Raw genomic sequence first — 12468 nt, 5'->3', positions numbered from 1 at the left:
AGAGGTAACCTAAGTTTTTTTTTATCAATGTTGTATTAATTCTTTATATCAATACGGAGATCTCGGGTCACCTTATGTTATATAACAGGATGGAGAGTCACAAGTAATCCACTGCAGGGTGCCCACAGGTCACCTAATATCATTTTACACAATGGAGAGTCAACGGTCAACCACTGTAGGGTGACCTGGGGGTCCCCGTATGTCATTTTACGCAATGAAAAAATGAAATATGCCTAGGGGGGCCAGAGGTAACCTAAGGTTTTTTTATCACTGTTGTATTAATTCTTTATATCAATACGGAGATCTCGGGTCATCTTATGTCATATTACAGGATGGAGAGTCACCAGTTATCCACTGCAGGGTGCCCACAGGTCACCTTATATCATTTTACACAATGGAGAGTCACCGGTCAACCACTGTAGGGTGACCTGGGGTCCCCGTATGTCATTTTACACAATGAATAAATGAAATATGCCTAGGGGGGCCAGAGGTAACCTAAGGTTTTTTTTTTATCACTGTTGTGTTAATTCTTTATATCAATACGGAGATCTCGGGTCACCGTATGTCATATAACAGGATGGAGAGTCACCAGTAATCCTCTGCAGTGTGCCCACAGGTCACCTTATATCATTTTACACAATGCAGAGTCACCGGTCAACCACTGTAGGGTGACCAGGGGTCCCGTATGTCATTTTACATAATGAATAAATGAAATATGCCTAGGGGGACCAGAGGTAACCTAAGGTTTTTTTTTATCATTGTTGTATTTATTCTTTATATCAATACGGAGATCTCGGGTCATATTATGTCATATAACAGGATGGAGGGTCACCAGTTATCCATTGCAGGGTGCCCACATGTCACCTTATATCATTTTACATAATGGAGAGTCACCGGTCAACCACTGAAGGGTGACCAGGGGTCCCAGTATGTCATTTTACATAATGGAGTCACCGATCATCCTCCAGAGGATAACCGATGACTCTCCATGGCGTAAAATGACATAAGGTGACAACTGGTCACCCTACAGAGGATGACCGGTGACTCTCCATCGTGTAAAATGACATAAGGTGACCTCTGGTCACCCTGCAGTGGATGAACGGTGACTATTCATCGTGTTAAATGACATACGGAGAACCCTGGTCACCCTGCAATGGACGGCCGGTGACTCTCCAAAGTGTAAAATGACATAAAGTGACTCTTGGCCACCCTGCAGAGGGTAACCGATGACTCTCCATTGTGTAGAATAATAAAAGGTCACCCCTGGTCATCCTACAGTGAATGACCGGTGACTCTCCATCATGTAAAATGACATACGGGGACCCCTAGTCACCTTACAAAGGATGAACGGTGACTCTCAACCGTGTTAAATAACATACGGGGACCCCTGGGAACTCTGCAGTGGATGACCGGTGACTCTCCATAGTTAAAAATGACATAAGTGGACCCCTGGTCACCCTAAAGAGGATGATCGATCACTCTCCAAAGTGTAAAATGACATAAGGTGTCATCCTACAGTGGATGCCCTGGTCATCCTATAGTGGATGACCGATGATTCTCCATAGTGTAAAATGACATAGGGTGACCCCTGGTCATCCTACAGATGACCAGTGACCCTCCATTGTGTAAAATGATATACGGGAAACCCTGGTCACCCTACAGTGGATTACCGGTGACTCTCCATCGTGTAAAATGATAAAAGGTGACCCCTGATCACCCTACAGAGGATGGCCCGTGACTCTCCAAAATGATATAAGGTGACCTGTGAGCACCCTACTGTGGATTACTGGTGACTCTCCATCATGTTATATGACATAAGGTGAGAGTCACCGGTCATCTACTCTAGGGTGACCAGAGGTCACCTTATGTCACTTTACAGGATGGTGATTCATTAGTCATCCACTGAAGGATGTCCACGGGTCACCTCATGTCATTTTGCACCATGGAGAGTTACCGGTCTTCCACAGTAGGGTGACCAGGGGTCACCTTATGTCATTTTACACTATGGGGAGTTACCGGTCTTCCACAGTAGGGTGACCAGGGGTCACCTTAACAGAAATATCATGACAGAAAGAGAAGTCACCTCCTTAAAGTATTTCCCACATAAATGTCGTGATGATTATGTGAACCTAATGTCATTTTACCCGATGGAGAGGGACCGGTCATCCACTGTAGAGTGCCCAGGGGTCACCTTAAGTGAAATATCATGAGAGTAAGAGAAGTCACCTCTTTACATGTATTTCCTACCCAAATGTCGTGATGATTTTGTAAATCAATATATACGGAAACTGGAAGTGGGCTGATGCATTTTGCAGATGGAGATTAATCAGTCTTCTTCCATTCTTTGACTACCTGGTGTCACCTCAGATCATTTTACAAAATGAAGATTCACTAAGGTTATTCACTGTAGGATAACCAAGGGTCACTTTAAGTAAAAAATGAATAAGTGGCGTAATCAATGTTTTTAGATTGATGTTGTAATTCTTTGAGTCATTACGGAGACCAGATTTAACAAATATTTCAATATACAAGGTGAAATATTTACCAAAGCCATCCAACGTAGGGAGACCAGGGGTAACCTTATTTGAAATATGCCCAAGGGGACCAGAGGTAACCTAAGTTTTTTTTATCACTGTTGTATTAATTCTTTATATCAATACGGAGACCATGGATCACCTTATGTCATTTTACAGGATAGAGGGTCACCAGTCATCCACTGAAGGGTGCCCAAGGGTCACCTTATGTCATTTTACACTATGAAGAGTGATCGGTCATCCACTGTAGGGTGACTAGGGGTCCCCTTATGTCAATTTACAATACAGAGAGTCACCAGTCATTTACTGTAGGGTGACCAGGGGTCACCTTATGTCATTTTACAGGACAGAGAGTCACCAGTCATGACCTTATGTCATTTTACACTATGGAGAGTCATTGGTCATCCATTGTAGGGTGACCAGGGGTCCCCTTATGTCATTTTACAGGATTGAGAGCTACCGGTCATCCACTGTAGTAAGTGAAATATCATGAGAGAAAGAGAAGTGACCTATTTACATGTATTTCCTACACAAATGTCGTAGTGATTTTGTAAATCAATACGGAAACTGGAGGTCAGCAGATGCATTTTGCAGATGGAGATTAATCAGTCTTCATCCATTCTTTGACTACCTGGTGTTACCTCAGATGATTTTACAAGATGGGATTCACTAACGTTATTCACGGTAGGGTGACCAGGGGTCACCTTAATTAAAAAATCGATAAAGGGACCAGAGGTTACCAATAGTTTTAGATTGACGTTGCAATTCTTTGATTCAATATGGAGACCTGAGTTTTAACAAAATATCAATACTCAAGGTAAAGATTTACCAAAACCATCCACAGTGGGAAGACCAGGGATTACCATAAGTGAATATCTAAAAGGCTACCAGACGTCAACCTGGGTCTAAAGACAATGTTGTTTTAATTTTCTTAAAATGACATGAAGTCCAGATGTCAACATATGTCATTTACAAAAACACCCATAAGGAGACCAGAGGTCAGTTCATGTCCCCTATCAATTAAATGATTATTTTCCTTACCTATAGGGAGACCAGAGGTCACCTTATGTCATTTACATGATAGGTATTCAGCCATGGTAGGGAGATCAGGGGTCACCTGAAGTAAAAATATGCACAAGGAGACCAGAGGTCACCTCAGGTCCTTCATCAATAAAATAATTTTAATATAGAAACGGTCAGCTAATGTCATAACAAGATGGATATCCATAGAAGCCCTCCACTAAAGGTCACCTTTGGAAATCGATGTCTGTCGTTATAATTTTGTCCATTAATAACGGAAATTAGGGGTCACCTAATGTCATTTTACAAGATGTAGATTCAAATAAGTCAGTTACTGTAGGGAGAGCAGAGGTCACATTTAGTAAAATATCCATGAGGAGCCCTGAGGTCCCCTTATGTCATACATTAATGTAGCAATAATTTTGTTTATCAATAGGATACCAGAGGTTCCCAAATGTCATTAAACAAGATGTATACTCACTAGATATCATCCATTTGTTAGATCATGGGTCAGCTTGAATGGAATTTCAAGATGATAGGTCTCGATATGTCCTAAATCAATGTAATAGTTTGTTGATAAATACGAACACCAGATGTCACCTTCTTTTCCAAGATAGACATTTACCTGAAGTCATTTACTGTAGAGAAACCGAGTGGTCATTCTAAGAGGAATATCTAAAAGGAATTTAGAGGTCACCTTAGTTTCAAAAAGGTTTAGATTTAATTCAAAGATCAATACGTTAACCAGAGGTCAGATAATGTCATTTTAAAAGATAGAGATTCCCAACAAGCCATCCACTGTAGGAAAACCAAAGGTCACCTTTGGTAATCGATCTATGTCGTTATATTTTTGTTAACTAATAACGAAGACCAGAGGTCACTTAATGTCATTTTACAAGATGGAGATTCAAAAAAGTCATCTACTGTAGGGGACCCAAGGGTCACCGTAAGTAAACTATCCAAAAGGAGACCACAGGTCACCTTATGATCGAAATTGATGTAGTATAATGATTAATTCTGTAAATCAATACGGTGATAAGAGATCCGTTAATGTTATTTTACAAGATGAAGAATCATAAAATATCATCTATTGTAGGTAAAACAGAGTTCTTTTTAGGTCTTGGATATGTGTCGTAATAATTTTGTTAATTAAGAAGGAGATCAGAGGTCATCTTATTTCATTTTATAAGGTGGAGATAAAAAAGTAATCCACTGTAGAGAGACCAAAGTAATCCACGGTAGAGAGACTAGGGATAACATTTTATGAATTATCAATAAGGAGATGAGAGGTCACCTTTAGACCTAAATTATTGTAGTAAATTGTTCATTAATACAAAGACCAGATGCCACCTTCTTTTTCAAGATGGAGAATTACCATGCAGAAGTCATCCACTGTAAAGAAACCAATGTCTATTAGGAGACCAGAGGTCACCTTAGCTTCTAAATCAATGTTATATTTTGAAAATCAATACGGATACCAGAGGTTATCTTATGTCATTTTACAAGACGAAAATCATGCACTATATTTATATTGTTTATTAAGAAGAACATAATTGTTAGAGGGAACATGTGTCACATAAAGATGATAATAAATACGTAAACCAGAGTTCGCCATATATTGTACATCATTGGGGAGACCAGAGATTGCATAACTTATAAGGAGACAACAGGTTTAAAAATGTGGTGTGTGAAAAATTATACTCTAATCTACTGAACACAAAAGTTCAGATTTGATTTTATAAACAAGCAAAAACGGTACACATTTCGATCACATTTATTCCTTATTTTTTGACGTCAAAGGAAGTTGGGGGGGGGGGGGGGGTAAAGGGGTGACGATTTGCTCGTCTTCATTTATTTCTTAGATGCAATTCACAAAAGGTCCGTATTTACTATGTTTATTTTAGCAATTTAAATATTTTTTTTTAATTTGATGAGTGAAAATCCAGTCCAGGGAAGTGGTAGGTGGAGCGGGGGGGGGGGGGGGGGGGGGGGGGTGGTGAACTCCAACCCTCATGCAACACCTGTAGACAGGGGAACACCTACTACGTAATGACAATAAAGAGACCAGATGTTAGCTAGAGCATTTAGTTTATAAGGTTGCCTTTGTTGTACATGTAAATTTGATGTCATTCCTTTGTTCCAGCAGTCTAAAATTTTACATGTACAGTCCGATATTAGTGAGCTTCTTAAAATAAGACCGTTACTCGTGGTTACAGTACTGATATCCTTCAAAATCAGACTGTCTCAGGTAATTCAACAATGAAATTCAAAAACAGTGTTTTTAATTAGTACGATGTATGCCGAAAACAGCTCTGTATGGAAAAAAAAATATCACACAGTTCTCATCACTAACGGGCTCGAAAATGTCAGATATTTTTTTTTTATACAAAACTGTTTTGGCATGCATCCATTACGGAAACCAGATGTCATCTAATGTAATTTATTATCAAATCATTTTACCATTATATTAAAGTATCAGTAAAAAGTCTATGGGTGGGTGGCTGGGGGGGGGGGGGGGCAAAACTACTTCTTTCTACAGGCTACACCTACGTATACAGAGTAAGAAGGTGAAGTACTTTGATATTTTAATGAGGAGGATTTTGTGTTACATTTAACTTATATATCCTTAGGGGGACCACAGGTCACCTTATGTCTATATAACGTATATCATATATCTTTCAAATAACAGTCAATGTTGAATTTTTTATCCTCTATAGTGTACTTCCAATACTTAGAGGGATATTCTTTAATAAAAATACATTTCTGCCTGTTTTATATCATTTCTAAATGCTAAGTAGTGGTACTAGTTATTCTACTTTCACTTTGCGGTTGCAATGCACTACATTTTGTAGCGGAGTGCACAGATTTGGTAGTTGTGAATAAGCAGGTGACCTGGGGTCCTAGTTAAGCGTACGTTTTATCCTTCTGCATATATTATAGTCTCGATAAAAACGCGTCTAACACCACAGTCTATTGCCTCGCTTACCCTATAACCAACTTTTCATTTACGAGTAAAACAAAAAATATATAATATTTTTTAAAAGCCATAAAACATATTTCTACATGCAAATTTACTTTTAATTGATAAAAATGAGCATAATATTAATTCATTTAAAAAAACTATCCCGCAGAAACGCAGTTACAATATTTAAATGTATATCAAATAACGGACCGCCTCCTGGCGGCCCATAAAAGGGTATGACATGTTATGCAGTCGTGAATAAATGTATTTTTGAATAAATAGATAAATATGCTTTTAGAATTTTATATAAAAATTATGTCCCTCGGTGCGGTCTGTTTATGCAATATTGTTCGGTCCCTTTAGCTGTTCTGGAGAATTATTGGAAGTATCTTTTCTGCCTTTAAGAGTATTCAATCGCTGTTTTGTATAGAAACATTTAAGAAGTCAAAAACAGGTAATGAATGAGGTGATTTTTAAAACAAATTTTGAATTTCATCAATTAAACTTCATCCATGTTTTCAATATTGTAAAATCCATACGAAAATATGCTGTATATCTGGCAAATTCGTATATTTGTATATGTATAACGCAAAAATTTCGTATAATACTGAATCCAGTTTTTTAGTTTAAGACAGTATTTCTTCACCAAGTTGCAAGAAAAAGGGAATAAAGCTTAAAGCAACATTCAGAGAACAGCTGCATGCTTGGTTAAAGCTCAATTTTACACTTTCTAGAATTCCTACTTCTGATTTCGCCAGACCATGCGCACCTTTGCGAATGTTATTGTCATTTAAATTTAAGACCACGTGGTTTTATTTGACTCTTTCAGTTTCGCAGTTATAAACATGCTTCGTGTTAATAGTCTATTTCATTGAATGATAGTATTTGTAATAATTTAAAATCTAGAGGTTTACTGATTTTAAACTTTATCTTCATTTATTGGTGAATAAATTGTGTTTTAGAAATAAATGTGACAATACAAAAAACAGTTTTTGTCTGCTGTTGCAACAATTAACATGCTTTGATAGAGATCCCCCCTAGGATTAATTTTCGATCCGCGCCTGATCTAGAAATAGCATCAATAGTGAAACAGAATATACTATTTTATGCAGAATGTTCCTTGAAAATGTCTCGATATACTAGGTTTTTATGCAAAACAGACACCCATTATTTTTTCTAAAAACATGGTATTGCACACCACTAGCATCAAACATGGCTATGATTTTATTAAGCAACTCAATGTATAAAACGACCTGTACTTACGTATTTTGAAAATATTATACTTCCGCTCGAAATTTCTGAGGAACTGAACATATCTCGGTGGAGTCTTGTGAACTTTCATTCGAGCATCTCTGGATTTATTATATATATAGCAACGATAAAGACATTCGCAGGGGTGATGCAGATTTCAAGCAAAGAAATCAACTTCTGCTTGCAAAAATCTAACGCATTTATATACAATTCTATTTTATATTCCATAACACTGAAATGTAAACAATTATACTTTATCAAGAAGAATACCCAGTACCTTTAATATATGGTATAATTTTAAAATCTGTTTTCTTTCTGTAACACAGGTTTAACATCGTGATGTACATTGTGCATTATTATATAGTGCATATTTATTTTTATAACGCGTAGAATCAGAGAATCGGTAGATACTTAGTGTCTTTCGTATTCTTCTGACTTAAAGATTTGACTTCATCGTTAAACATTTGATTGAACCACCATTCTTTCCAAGAAACTAATTAAAATGAGTAAAATGCCTTCGATTGCTTCATGGTCGTCATATATAAGAGAGAGAGAGAGAGAGAGAGAGAGAGAGAGAGAGAGAGAGAGAGAGAGAGAGAGAGGCTTAATTTCACGTAAATATAACTTGTTATTTACTAATATAAGATATTTATACAAAGCTTTTTTTAAATAATGATTCCATATGTTCGTTAAAGTAATTCACATTGCAATAGGCAGCAATAAAGTCTACCTGTCTATCAAATCAGCCACTGCTCCCTCCACGATAAGGAACAATTTTATTGTCGTTCCGTAATTGTTTGCCAAGTCCAAAGAAAACAGAAATATGAGGAACAATAAAAAAAAAGCTTTTTAACAGTGCTTTGTGAGGTTTGAAATGATTCTTGTGTTTGATTTGATTTGAATTCTACGTTGTTTAAAGCCCCTTTCTCAAATGGCACACGAGCACTTTATAACATTTTGCAATTAGATTTTTTGGCTTCGCACGAGCTATCGCATACGTGGCAAGAGCTCTCGCATTCGTTGCATGCATTTTTGTTGTAACATCAAGTCTCCTCAAAATAGTGGACATGCACTAGATTCAGACGCTACCAAATATGATTGGAATTATTTAAATGGAACGCACGAACATTATTACGAACGTTTTACAATGTTTTTGGACTCGAAAAGGCCATACACGATTTTTAAAGCTGACATGAATTTATAAATGCGCATTATTTCCCTTATATTTCCCACTACAGCCTTATTAGTCAATTTCTTTTGTTCCGCTCAGCGCTATACACACCCTATATAATGCTGGTAGCACAATTCATGTTTCACCGCATTCGAGTATTTCATTCATCCAAACACGTTACGTAGGACAAAAAGACTTGTACAAACGCGTTTTGAACAAAAATATTATGACAACCACTGCACTGGTAAGGAATAGGCAATGAATGACGAAACAGACTGAAATGCAGGCACACATATTTTAAAAATTTCGACATTTATAGAACGTTTTCCTGCGTATGTTATAACATCGCAAATGTGCAAATAAACCACACACTATGGCAGATCGTCCAATGACCGCATGGATTTTAGAAACAATGTGTTTTTTGTAGAAACCGATGGAAACGGTGTTATTTTGCTGCTTTCTTGGATGAACTATCATTTATCTATTGTGTTGAATGTAGTTCCGCCGAGGTTTTCTAAATGATGCAGACGTTATGTACTCTGTATGAACGACACACGTGTTTGATGTGCATGCAGGCAGCACTATCTGTGCATAATAATACATTGGAAATTCTTGCAAAGAATAAACATATTTTATGTTTTATTGATTGATAATTTCCTTAATTCATTTATACATATTTTATTACAATGTTTAGTTTAAGTAATAAGAAGTCTGGCAACCTGAATGCTTCGAATTGAAAGCAACCGACCGTAACTTTCGACCGACACTTTCTCAACCGGTATATACTAGTATACCCCCAGTGGCAATTGAGGAGCGATCGAAACTAAAATTTGCAACCAAATGCTGTTATGAATTCATGTTAGCTTTAAAGATCGGAAGATAGATCGCAGCTGTTTATGCGATTGTTGTGCGACCATGAGACTGTTGCTCAACGTCTCAAAAGCTATAATATTATTTTTCAGTTATTTATTTACCGTTGATGTTCGGTTTTTTCCCCAATGAACGCAGAGGTGTACACCCACAACTGATTTCAAAAACATAGTTTAAAATCTAAACGCTCCAAATGAATGCATTATATATACATGTATATATCGCATTCCTTATACCTTTGATATCCACTACCATCACAGAGATGAAATCAGACGAAGTTCTGAATGACCGTGTCGACAGAAAGTTCTTGTTTGTAGTTTAAAACAAGTCATAAATCCTTAATGAGGCGTCTTTCACAATTTCTGAGTAACTATGTCGATCGCTCAATTAGCAACCCTTTAACACCATGTAAAAAAGGCACAGCTAAGTTGCCATTCTTCTAACTTTTTATCACTTCTACTACTGGAGAGTTCCACAAATTATATTAAATAACTTTTACATATAATTATTTTGTGTTAGCATTACACAAAATAAGTAAATTTCTCTCATATCTACAACATATATATTTCAAGTACAGGCGGAATTGCGTAGATGCTACCGCCAGAAAACGCTAGTAATTATGAACAGTTGAACAGTTTATGAACGGTAAACAGGCAAGAAATACTGCTAGGTTGCATTAAAAGTTTTTAACCCAAGCACATTTACAATAATCATTTTCTTTGCATAAAGTCAGATAATGATGTACGACTACGTACACTTTATGCATACCAACGTAAACATGTATTTAATGCAGGCTCAGGGATATGAAAGTTGTATAAATAGAAAAAGTGATCCTGTCAGTCAAATCAATTGACATCCCTTTTCTAAGTAATTAATTCAAACACTTCTCAATATTCTTATTCATCAATTGAGTTCATAAAACTAATGGTTGCTATGCTAAAGAACAAATTTTCATTTTCGGTTTTCCAATTTTTCCAAAATTTCGGTATATTAGGGTCTTCCGTTTCCAACGGAAGACCCTCTTGTTATTCTACGGTTTCTTTTTCTTTATTCTTATTATTCTTTTTTTTCTTTTTCTGACTTTTTTGGAGCGTTATTTCTCAAAAACTACCCAACCGATTTGCCCAAAATTTTCAGGAGTGATAGAACATCATCGTCGCTACATATTATTAAATTTTCGCATGATGACGTCACTTCCGGTTTCAGATTTAGACGATTTTGTAAATTTTTAAGGGTCATTTTGTCCACGCATCTCCTCCGAAACTAATCAAGATAGAAGCTTGAAATTTTCAGGGGTTGTAGATGAATGTCTGTAGATGTACCCCCGTGCTTCCAATTATGAAAATTGCTCAAGGCCTCGAAGCTCGCCTGAAGCTGAAAATTAGCACTAAATTTTTCCACGAAATTTTTGCACATTTTCTGTAATACCTTTCGATGTGCACATAATTTGTTAAAACATGTAATGCAAAAGTTGTTTCAATTTTCACGAGCTTTCCTTTGATATAAATAAAAAGGGGCTGACCCCTCAAATTAGGGGTCAAGAGGGCTCTAAAGTCTTCTTACAATAACTCTTTACTGAACAATAATTTGTTGATAATTATATAAGCAAAAATGTTCATTGTACAGCTGTTTATCTATTCAGTATCATACTTAAGTCATATGTTACGTAATGAGGGGTTTAAAGGGGCCAGAAGTTCAAAACTTTGATCATTAATATCTGAAAAAGGAGAAATATTTTTAAAAGCAATGTAGAACAAAATTTGCATAAAATGGTGTTCTTGTCAATATGCTACCTCAAATGATTTTGTTTATGACCCCATTTAGGTGTTAAAGGGTCTGCCCCTAAAACACATTCGTACAGATATCTCAAGAACGGTTGACATTTCATGAACACTTGTTGAACAAAATATGTTTAAATTAGCAAGACCTTTTATTTGATATCAAGAAAAAGGGGCTGACCCCTCATATTAGGGGCCAAGAGGGCTCTAAAGTCTTCTTACAATAACTCTTTACTGAACAATAATTTGTTGATAATTATATGAGCAAAAATGTTCATTGTACAGCTGTTTATCTATTCAGTATCATACTTAAGTCATATGTTACGTAATTAGGGGTTTAAAGGGGCCAGAACTCAAAACTATGATCATTAATATCTGAAAAAGGAGAAATATTTTTAAAAGCAATGTAGATAAAATTTGCATAAAATGGTGTTCTTGTCAATATGCTACCTCAAATGATTTTGTTTATGACCCCATTTAGGTGTTAAAGGGTCGGCCCCTAAAACACATTCGTACAGATATCTCAAGAACGGTTGACAATTCATGAACACTTGTTGAACAAAATATGTTTAAATTAGCGAGACCTTTTATTTGATATCAAGAAAAAGGGGCTGGCCCCACAAATTAGGGGCCAAAAGGACTCTAAAGTCTTCTTACAATAACTCTTTACTGAACAATAATTTGTTGATAATTATATAAGCAAAAATGTTCATTGTACAGCTGTTTATCTATTCAGTATCATACTTAAGTCATATGTTACGTAATTAGGGGTTTAAAGGGGCCAGACGTTCAAAACTTTGATCATTAATATTTGAAAAAGGAGAAATATTTTTAATAGCAATGTAGAACAAAATTTGCATAAAATGGTGTTCTTGTCAATAT

Source organism: Crassostrea angulata, chromosome 10, assembly GCF_025612915.1.
Source record: "Crassostrea angulata isolate pt1a10 chromosome 10, ASM2561291v2, whole genome shotgun sequence".
Classification (NCBI taxonomy): Eukaryota; Metazoa; Mollusca; class Bivalvia; order Ostreida; family Ostreidae; genus Magallana; species Magallana angulata.
The sequence above is the reverse complement of the archived record's forward strand: the minus strand, read 5'-3'. Positions refer to the sequence as shown.